Raw genomic sequence first — 11,933 nt, forward strand, 5'->3', positions numbered from 1 at the left:
GGTATACAAATAGTTATACATATTTAATTAGATATGCAACAGCATCTCACTGTCTCATACCGAGTGTCATTGGACAGCCCACCCTAAGATGATTCCAGTGCACCACAGTTGGCCTGAACTCATGCTGGCGCTTCCGTGATATTCTGAGTTACTTGACTACCACGCAAGTTGGGCAGAACTATCTCAGTAATACCTCCGAGTAAGACTTTCCCAGAAATGCTCGTTAATAAAAGGTCAACACCCGCCAAGCTGACGAGGTTAAACATTAAATGCGAACGAGCGCCCTCCACCACACGCGACCTGCCGATTGACTTCACTGCGGCGTGACCCATCTCTGCTACTGGGTGGACAGAGATGGCGGGGGGCATTCGTGAAACTCACCCCCCTCCTGCCGCACCTGGAGATCGAATCAACTGGCCACCCTCTGGATTTCAATTTTCTAATATAAAAATGTGAAATTAAACGTTTCCACTGCCTTACGACGTTGCTGACCGACACGCTTGGTCACGTAGTACTGCTTGGCCCGAATCCTCACGTAGGCAATGGAGGCCAATCCGTGAAGCAAAAAATCGGCCCGTAAAATGCAGGCCTCCAGCCTGAGATTGCAGGCAACTCGCATATGCTAAAGACAAACACACACGGTTATGGGTTGGTGGTTATTCGAGTACACACTCGGGTTGTGCGGTTGACACAGAAGAGGTATAAATACGATGGGCTTGGTGGCATCGTGGCCAAGGCGTTTGACTCAAATTCCTGTTCAAGGTCCACTCAACAAGCAGCACTTTGCGCAAAGTCAAGGGTGACTGTCCTGTGGTCTGACCCCTACCGTAGGAATGTGGAATAACCACGAATGGCCATGGGCCTCACGACGGAGACACACATGAGACCCGTTTGAACAGGCTCAGGGCTTTGACTTTGAAATCAATAAAAGGACACACAAATGAATTAAGAAACTCGCTCAATAATATGGCCGCAACCTTCCCTCGCTTACGGTTTAACATTGAGGACAAAGTCAAAAGACTGCAGATAGGGGTGCTGGGTGGGTGGGTAGGGGCACAGCGAGACTGAGGAGGGGGTGGGAGGATTAGGAGGGTGCCTCACAACAACTCATGGTGGGAGATAAAAAAATGTGGGCATCAACCCGTGGAATTTTTTTAATGCTGCGTTGACTGCACATCCATCCTCCTTTCCCGTTACGACCTTCGTTTGGCAGAATATTCTGCCGCTGCCAGCGCGTAGTGGCTACTGCTGCACGATGCACTGGCAGGCATTGCCTCTGCAACTCACTCAGAGTGCTCGCCATTCAGCATACCATCACTCGATGTAACTGTTGCATCAATAATTCTGCGGATTATCACTTCACACGGCCACAAGAGATGGTGGTGGCTTTGGGAGGCCTACATTCAACAGTGGATGATTATTATTATTATCATTATCTCGTTTACCCAGGAAAGCTTCGCCGAGTCTCATGAATATTTTTAAGGAGGGTTAGGGTCCTACCAAGGTTCTTTTGCAGTCGGAAGTGATTATTGTTGTACATCATCTTTATTCAGTCCATTCGTGAGCGATTATTCAAATGTGGCAAATTTGTACGATGACGACGGCACTCGATGCGCCTACTCTTGTGAACGACGTCACAGGAGCCTTAACGTCCACTGCGAGGCAGGCTGTGGCTCGTTTTGTTTTGGTTAGTACTCTCGACGCAGTCTTAACCAGGGCGTGCCGCTGGGTTCGAACCGAGAACATCTGCCAAAAATTTCGATTTAAAGCTTTCGTAACTGCAGGGATTCATCTTCTTGGTTCGTTCGGTAAAGTCACATAGAATGGAAATAATAAAATAATAAAATATAAACATAATAAAATAAAATAAAAATTATTTTATTATAATAAAATAAAAATAAATTATTTTATTATCTTTATTTACTACTAGGGCTGGGCCACGCCACGCATTGACCGTAGCTGACCATGGCTCGTGTCTGCGAGGACTCGCAAAGCGGTCGTGATTTTATTGACCGCCCCCCCCTCCCCCCGTATCCATTATAATCATTGGCCGAGTCGTTCCCCGACGTGGATTGAAACTGGTTTGGCTACGTACGGTGCGAATAGAAGTTCAACGTACGTACGTACGGTTGTGACGTTGCATCTGAGAGTTGAGCGCGCCGTAAAAACAACGCCCCAACAACGACAACGATGTAGGAATAATCGTTATCATGTATTTGCTTACCCATGTGTCTTTGCGGAAAGCCGCGTTTTGAGATATTTGCGCAATTCCATTGTTAATACAAACGCAATTGTGTTTGGCAGGAAACTGGGAGCGCCCAGAGAATACTGTGTTTTTAAATATTATTTCTATCAAACTAAAAAAATACAATAACAGTTTACAAGCCTGTCAATTCATCGCTGGATGAGTGCCTCCTCATACCTTGTCGATCATGGGAATCGCTTGACCGTACTTCACCACTCTGGTCAGTGCGGGTTGGTGAAGGCAGGCATCTCAGACGTGGCTGATGCACGGCAAGCCACTTTTTACAGATCATAAGCCAAGAGAGGCCTATTGAGGAAATGCATGCAAGGTGGCCCATTTATAGATACCCCACAAAAAAAACAAAGAGAAAACTAAAGAGAAAACATTCGATTGAAAAACGTCTACACATCCCCCACCAATCTCAAGGCACTCGTTACACAACTCTCTCCTGATATACACGGCACCATCATACTTACTCTGCTCCTTTGTAATACATGGAGGCATCCATCGCGTTCACAACACAGTACAATACAGTGTCCAATAACACATTAAAAGATCAGTGAGGTGGATATAAAAGGGGACCTGTAGAGGAAGCGTTACCCGTCGCGGGTGCTGCCACATTGCTCAGAATCTGCTATTCCCTCGAACACCATCTATACCAGCACCATCCCCATTGCTCTAAGTTGGTGCGATGGACGCAACGTGAATGAACCCTGTATCTTAAAACACAATATAGTGCCGTGCGATCATCTTTCCCAGGTTATTTTCTGACAGCGGAATTCAGTAACGCCTTGCTGGATGTAGGAATTCCAGAAGGCATTTTTTTTCCACCTCCTGTACCGGTGACTCTGATAGCACCAGAGATACAAAAGGTGAAATCGTTGTGCAATGTCCCCTGGACAATGCACAAAGCGGTTGGTTTTAGGACCAAGCAGGTAATTCATATCACGAAGAAGTTAATGTTCAAGGGATTTTGCTTGACTTTGCTCAAGGTCAACTGCACCGACCCTGGACACACGTGAGAGCGCGAGCGAAAAAAAATAAAAACATCACGTGGTCTCGGCGACAGCTCCCTGTCAGTGGTCGATTTACCTCTTCCTTTCACCATCCACACTACAACGACTGCCTCCGTGTTCGAGCCTCAGCTCAAGACTTCCCTGTTCACCATGTGCAGAAGAGACTGCCTTTTTCCCTACGTGGTGAATTCATACCCCCCCCCCCCCCCCATCTATTTAAAGTGGCCTTCCCTTATTAGTTTGGTCAGTTACCCTGTTTTTGTTTCCTGCTTTTCATGCATTGCGCATCAGGATCATAGGATGAAATGCGCATTCTAAATTTGAATTCTCATTATTATCACTATAATGTAATGCCATCATCTCAGTTTTCTCTCTGGCCTAGAACAGTACCCTCCTCTCGTACTCAAGTTCAAGTTCATTGATTAGGTATAGCCCTGTGAGCCATTCGGCTCTTGAATCGGGTGCAACCGCAACAAATAAAAAAACAAAAACGTGAACAAAAAACATCTTAAAGTGAATATGTGACTAAGTGCAAACAGAAAATCCAAGAAAAGACAGCAAAATATTGCAGAAAAAACACCGTACACCAACACTGTGTGCAAAAATCCCAGTGGGATGCAAGTCAACCAACAACAACAGCAACCACAAGACAACTTAGATTAAGGCCATCAGTATAACTCTGTACTACAACAAACAAACATGGCTAAACCAATACACTACCAATACACTACTCAGCTCAGACAAAAGGTCAAAAGAAACACCTTCACATTCCTCCGGATGTGCATGCTTCCCACGATACCGCGGCGTATTGGAGATGCTGTAACCTTGAGATGCTTTATAAAACGACCATTGCGATTGTGACCACTGCTGGCTTGTATAACTGAAGTGGGTACTCGTTTCATCAACCGCAAATCCAGGATTTGAACTCGTAACCTTTTCGCTGTGATTCGAGCTTCTCCGGCCACTGCTAGGAGCCTCCTGCCAATGAGCCTTAAGTGTCAGCGAGGCTTCTCCGAGTTCGGTATTCTTCAAACCAGGCGATTCTATAAAGATCAAACCACTTTTTTTTTACACGCTGTTTATTAACTCACTCTGTCTGTTGTTGTATATCATCAAATATTGTAACTCAATTTTTTACCCACTTTCCAATTTGGTATCGACTGCAAGCTTGGTATACTTATGTCATACTGATGACAATACTATATTCTATCGTAAAAAAATAAAAACATTTTTTAAAACATTATTTTTTATATGTTATGTTTCGGCTTGGCTCTAATTGTCCACGCTCAACTAACGTTGGCTGTAAATCACCACGGCCCCTTACGTTATGGCAAGCTTCAGGGCCACTTCCTGGAGTCGTGGAATTCTTCCATTACTAGTACATTTCATTAAAGCATGTTTTAAAAAAGCATTTCAAAAATATTACTTATTTATATATACATTGCCCAGCGTCAATGGATATGCTCCGTCGCCGTTATTCAAGTGTATTGGTCGGACCGTGTGACGCGGTGTGTCACGTGTTTGGAGAGCAGCATCACGTGACGTCTTGAGATCTGAGCGTCTGTTCAAGGGATTGTCGCCTCTGGTCTCCAGGTCTCGCACCTCTCCTCTGAGTCTATCTCAAGAGTCTTTATGGCTTGTCTACAGTCCTCCTATCCCCATCTCGTGTTTATCTCTCCTCTCACGAATCTAATGCCTCTGTGCCGTACAGCCGTATTTCTCCATAGCTCGCAGAGCCCTCAATGGCCAAATATGGGCCAGCGTATCACCGGCGAAAAGAACCCTGGCCTATGTCAAACACTGACAAAAATACACAGCTAAAGTACAAAACACACTGGAAATGTTTCAGATAATACACAATCGTGGTGTCTTAATTACATTCTTGAAATCGACAAACCTGTTCAAATTTAAATATATATTTTTTTATTTTTCCCCGAAATTTCATTCAGTGTGTGCTCTTGGCAACGTGTCTCGAAACTAATCGATTTACATGAACAAACCCTGCTGGTGAGCAGTGCGTTGTCTCCTCGTGCAAGAAAATAGCTCCAGCAGTAGGCGCAGCAGAGCTACTACTGAAGTCAATTCAAAAGCCTCTTATTCACACCCAAGTGGTGCACACATATATTTGTGGAAAACATGTAGCAATGATCTGTCAACCCACTTTTACATCATTAGACCTCCTTTGCCAGTACCAAAATATAATAATAGGGTTTTTCCCCCTTTTTTCTGGCAACAAAAAAAGGGGAAAACCCCTATTATATTTTGTACTGGCAAAGGAGGTCTAATGATGTAGATGCTTACCCCGAGCCCTCATTACTCTGATAGTGCGTTGTCTTTGAGCTGTGTACGCCTTTTGGCGTCATCTGGTCGAGCACCAATTGAGACGAGACTCAAAAGAAAGCTGTCTCTGGTGTGGACCAATCAGTTTCAAGGACAATGCATATATTATCAGTGTGTTTTTTGTTTTGCATTTTTACTGCAAGCATTGTGGTTAATGCAGACATGAATCCTTGTAAAAAGGTTTCAGTTTTGTTGCCAGAAAAAATGGGAAAAACCCTATTATTACAACCCACTTTTGTTTATCGCTACGGTACTGATTTAAACCAAACGACTCATCGGAAGAGACTCTTGCTCGCAATGTTATATATTGCCTTACGGGTTTAAAGATGAAGGTCATCTATAAACCGATCACTCCGAACGCATTTTGGCAAGTCTACGCATGCACTGAAAAGGTCAATTTAGTGGCTCCCTTTGTCCAAGGTACAAACTAGAAAACTGGGTTACTCTGAACACGTCGCATGAAAAAGCGACAGGGTGCACGAGGATTTGTGCCAAATTCCAATGTGACTTTCAGATCGGCTACGTTTCTCATTGCGACGTGTCTTAGCTTATAAGGGCGTAATGATGCATCGGTTAATCGATTATCCGTTTTGCGATTGTGAACGAGGTCGCTCTAGCAATTGGGAACTATGCCGGTTATCTTGAGTCATTACCTGGTTAAACAAAGTAAAAATGTCTTGACTCTCAAAGCTCAAGGTACATGCATTTAATCGTGCATTTTCGTTTCATGCATACGTCACATTCTTGATGAGCGAGGTTGGTTACGTATGGTGCAAAAGAAGTGTAACAATTACGCGTTTAAGCTAAAAATGCAGACTAATTGATTATTGAGCCAATATGAGGATCTGAATTGCAACAATTTATCGGATCGGTGTGGGTGTAGGGTTGAAATATTACTGCCATTACAGCCCAGTTGGGTAAAATCCATTTTAAGGGATTTTAAAATCCCATCCCATACCCATCACGATCAACGTATCTTTCTGGAGTCAGTAATACGAGTACCACCTACTGCAGATGCCACAACTTTCCTCGAAAAATTAAGGAATATTGGACCCTCCCACCACATCAACTTGTAACTTCCATCAATACTATTTAAAGCCGTTCTTAAATGACATTTATAAGCATTTTATTTAGACAACACAAGGCATGCATATGCATGTACGACTTGTTGGAGAAAACAATAGCCTTACTCCAAATCTCTTACAAACGAGAGAATGACTCTCGTAGAACTCTCAACGGTCAAAAGAGTTGAGAATTCGACTTGTCAACGAGACGCTCTTAAAAGGCAAAACGGTGCATTAACTAGCGTGGTGAAGTATGGTCAATGCAGTAATATCGTGCACTATGTACAACATTCAGTTGTTTGCATGTTTACAAACTAAGACCTTGATACCGTATTCCAATAAGCAAAAAATACACTTTTCTCAGAGTTTAGCAATTTAGAAGTTGATACAATAAATACTGCATTTAGCTTTACGACAATTTGCAGTGTCAGTATTGGCACATAGCGGCGAATTGAGTTTTTGCAAAAGCTGCAGAGGTCCTGATATCACCGATTCGTTAACATCCCCTTTTACAGCAGACTTCTCATTTTGGCGAGTACAAAAATATATAAAAGACATTAAGAAACACCAACAGTGCAATATGTATACTGTCCTTAATGTATACACCGAGTATATAGTTGCGTACAATACAATACACAGAGCACACACCAAATCGGGGGAGCTTAATGTGCCATGAAAGATGTAATAGTGATGGGTAGTAGCACACTTGCCCCAACGTGGCAAGTTTGACAATTGTAAGTGTTGTTGTTGCTGCATCACGGTTGGGTGGCGTGGTGGGGAAGAGTGTGGGGGGCATTGCTGCCACTTATTCTTCCAAGACGTCTGGCCGAACGTTATGAGCGAAGTTGGTCAAGCACTGCCCAAGAGAGAGAGAGAGGGAGAGAGAGAGGGGGAGTTTCAGAGCGGAGCTCCCTCCAAGTGGAGCAGGCTCCTACCTACTTCTTGGCAGCAGGCGGGGTGAGAGCGCACGCCGTTGTGGGGCTGCACCTCTTTTGTTTCGTCCCCCCATGAGACGCTCCGGAAAAGTAAGACGCACCCCAAATGTTGTGCCCGATTTCAACCCATTAAAAGGCATACAGATGTGGTTTCTCATATATGCATGGGCTGAGTTCGGGGGGGCACGAGGGGGGCAGTGCCCCCCCCCCCCAAACTTGAGACCTTAATTAATGCATTTTCAGTAGTTTACAAGCAATATGAAAAAAATAATTTTATGCGCACGGAATTCCTAATACTAGGGCCAAAGCGAACCCCTACCCCCCCCCCCCTCCAATTTAGAAGTCAAACTCCGCCTATGCATATATATTGCACACACAAGACTCCCCATATAGAACTAGCAACTCCTGTTTGCGAGAACCTATCTATGGCACAATGCCAACCACACACACACACACCCCTACCGAATTATAAGACACAATTCCAACTTTTTCTTTCAAATCCAGAAAAAAGATGTGGGGGGCGGGGGGGCGGAGGGGTGAGCGATAATTGCTCTCTTATAATTCGCTGAATCGGCAGCGACACAAAACAAATACCTGCAGGAACTGCGAAGCCCGCCTCCTCGTCGTCGAGTTCATCTGCACCGCGGACTGGGAGTCGAACCCTAGACCTGGATCCTCTGCGGCCAGCGCCGCCGTGCCCTTCCGCGTCCTCCTCATCGCCTCGCGAGCGCGCTGCGCTCCGCTCACAGCGGAGCTTCTTTGCGGCGGCTCAAGGGAGCGTAGAGGTGCCGTTGCCCGTTTGTCTCAGGGCTGTAATTCAAGCAGAATTCAACCCCCGTGTTCGTAGATCCGCGGGTGATCCCAGCTCCGTCTCGCCAGGGAGGTTTTATTTGCCTGCCCGCCTGCCAGCCTCAATCAATCAATGAGCTCTCGCCTGGATTTGAACACGTTACCGCCGTATTGAGTGAATTCATTAATGTCCTCTCCATAATCTCGACACCCTGCTACCCATTCGACCAACGACCGACCCCCACTCACATACTCAACTCCCAAAGCACTTCTTCAACCAATCACCATTCAAATCGGCTACTTAGCGAACCACCCACCTACCCCTAACCACGCACCCACCTGCCCACCGACTCAACCGCACCTCCCATTAGCACGGCCTGCTAGGTACGGTGCGAAAGAAGTTCAACGTACATACAACCACTTACTCATCCACACACCTAACCCATGCACTGATCCGACCACCTATCCACCCACCCACCTACTCACCTGCCCAACCACCATCATTCACCTACCGACTTGACCACCCAGCCACCCACCCAACCTACCACTCACCCAACAACCCTACCACCCACCCAACTACCCTACCACCCACCCAACTACCCTACCACCCACCCAACTACCCTACCACCCACCCAACTACCCTACCACCCACCCACCCACCTACCCTACCACCCACCCACCCACCTACCCTACCACCCACCCACCTACCCTACCACCCACCCACCTACCCTACCACCCACCCACCTACCCTACCACCCACCCACCTACCCTACCACCCACCCATCTGCCTACCAATGCCAATAACCAACCCAACCAGGACTAAGCGACGTCCCTAAACCGCCGACAATCCAAGCAGCCAGCGAGCTCCTCGACACATCCACGACCCGGGTTCGAACCTGCACCCGGGTTGTTTTGAGCGCTGCAGTTATCACCTCAGCCTCCAACAGTGCCAACAATCGCTGTTCAAACACGTTTTTCTGGCACGTTCACTATATTTCTGGTCGTGTGTGCTCGTGTCTGTGTGTGTGTGCCTGTGTGTGCAACAGGATAGACGTAAAAATATATTGACGCAGTGTGGGTGTGTGTGTTTTCCTTTCGTGTGTCAGTGTGTGTGTGTCAGTGTGTGTGTGTGAGCGTGAGTTGTGAGCGTGTGTTGGTGGATGTGTGTGTATGTCACTGTGGGTGTGTCAGTGTGTGTGTGTGAGCGTGTGTATGAATGTCAATGTGTGCGTGTGTTGGTGGATGTGTGTGTATGTCACTGTGGGTGTGTCAGTGTGTGTGTGTCGGTGTGTGTAAGCGTGTGTATGAATATAAATGTGCGTGTGTTGGTGGATGTGTGTGTATGTCACGGTGGGTGTGTCAGTGTGTGTGTGTGAGCGTGTGTATGAATATCAATGTGCGTGTGTTGGTGGATGTGTGTGTATGTCACTGTGGGTGTGTCACTGTGTTTGTGTGAGCGTGTGTATGAATGTCAATGTGCATGTGTTGGTGGATGTGTGTGTATGTATGTCACTGTGGGTGTGTCAGTGTGTGTGTGTCAGTGTGTGAGCGTATGTATGAATATCAATGTGCGTGTGTTGGTGGATCAGTGTGTCACTGTGGATGTCTGTGTCAGTGTGTGTTACATTGTGTGTGTTGTCCTTTTGTGTGTCAGTGTGTGTGAGCGTACGTTTGTCAATGCGCGTGTGTTGGTGGATAAGTGTGTGTGTGTCATTGTGGGTGTGTCTGTCTGTGTGTGTATCAGTGTGTGTCACATTATCTGTGTGCGTGTTCTGATCGGTTTGGTTTTTGAGTGTCAGAGTGCACATATATATCGCTGTGTGCACGTGTATATGCAGCCTCTGTATGTAGTACGTGTGTTGTTCGTGTGCCTTGCATGTGTTGAAGGGTTGGTCTATGTACGTGTGTTAATGTTGGTACGTGTGTGTATATCCGTATGCGTGTCCATGTTAGAGGGTGCGCAGGCGTGTGCACATCTTGGGTGTCTTTCCATACATGTTACGTGCATATTACCTGTGTATGCTCATGCTGTAGTAGTTGTGTGTGTGTGTGCTGTAAATAGTGTGTATTAATTACAGTGCAGTCCTGTGTTTGTCGGTGAATACGCATGTCCAGGATGTATTCGTGTGTTGGTATACGAGACGAAGCGTGTGAGTGGATCTGCCAGTGTGCTTGTTAAGATTATACGAATCTGTAATACGCGTAAAGGTGCACGCAACCTGCAGCTGTATATGCACGTGATAGATGTACAGTATCTGGAAAGCGAAATTATTATTTGTGTACAAATGTGATGAAAGTGGCTTTGTATGCACATTAGTCTGTTTGTGCATTTCCGTGTGGTTGCTGCTTGAAAGTGTTAGGAATTCATGATGGGGTAGGTGGTGATGGTCGTGTGTGCATTGGTATGTTGGCATTTGGCTGTATATGCGCGCGCGCGTGTGTGTGTGTGTGCACTTAAATACCTGCAGATATAGTTATGAATCACAGCTTTGCATGTGAATTGACGATGCCCGCCAACAGTTCCCCAATGGACATGCACTTCCGCGAATTCACCTGAAACGCACCTGACACCCAGCTGGCAAACCCCGCTCGCTGCTGCTGCTGCAACCACTTTCACGAGCCTGACTCCAGCCCTATCCTGCCCTTTACCCTGGGGATGTATATATATAAACAATTGGAGGTAAGCAACAAAGAGAGAGAGCGGGGCGAGGGAGAGAGAACGAGAGAAATGTCCACGCAATAATTCTGCCCCAAAAAAGGGAAAGTATCTCTTTTTTTCACTGGACTTAAGAAAATATTTAAAGAAAACAAAATGGTAATTTGCTGACTCACTAAAATGTCTGTCGCTCGGAGGTGCTGTGTGCTTTTAAAGTCAAAATACCTCACTTGGAGCACTCACACAATCCTAACCTATCATAACTAAGCAACCAGACCCTAACCGGAACAAAACTAGCCTCTAAACCGACACTCAACCCAAATGAAACAAGCCAACCGGACCATCACCCGAGCCCAAACCCTACGAGCAAACCGCATTGGTTTTGGTTGTCCTATGGATAAACTCTCACCGCACATAGGAATGTGGAATTTCCACCACTGGCTTAGGGCTGTAAGCAGCAGATCACCACCACCCCACCGATCATTTGAGCAGGAAATCACTTACACTCGCCAACAATACATAGCCTAACATCAGCCCGATCCATATCGAACGTAACCAACCACAGACCAAAACGCCACCCAATCAGACCCTGAGCCCGATCCCTAACTCCCTCATCTCGAACCTGGACAGCGTGGCTCTGGAGCATAACCGGGGACCGTGTCGGTGACTCCCCCGGGGACCGTGTCGGTTTGGGTTCAGGTTCAGGGCTCGATTTGCTCTTCACTCCCAGAACGTTACCATCCACAGTGTTCCGTGGTCATCTTTTGTACAGTCGTTGGTTAACGCCACGCATTCCTCTTCTCTGAAGGTCTGTCAACTGTTCAATTTCAGTCGCCATTTTGGTTGCAAATGGGCCACGTATTTCAATAACCGCCCACGTGTCTTTTT

The 11,933-nt window shown here is 46.2% G+C and overlaps 1 pseudogene; it reads right to left on the reverse strand.

Annotated features, from left to right (window-relative positions):
- Positions 1-8,681, reverse strand: part of LOC133349746 (5'-AMP-activated protein kinase subunit gamma-1-like) — a 124,668-nt pseudogene extending 115,987 nt beyond the window's left edge.
- Positions 8,682-11,933: the final 3,252 nt, after the last annotated feature.

The sequence above is a fragment of the Lethenteron reissneri genome, chromosome 31 (genome assembly GCF_015708825.2).
Source record: "Lethenteron reissneri isolate LAM-NWPU_2019-01 chromosome 31, ASM1570882v1, whole genome shotgun sequence".
Lineage (NCBI taxonomy): Eukaryota > Metazoa > Chordata > Hyperoartia > Petromyzontiformes > Petromyzontidae > Lethenteron > Lethenteron reissneri.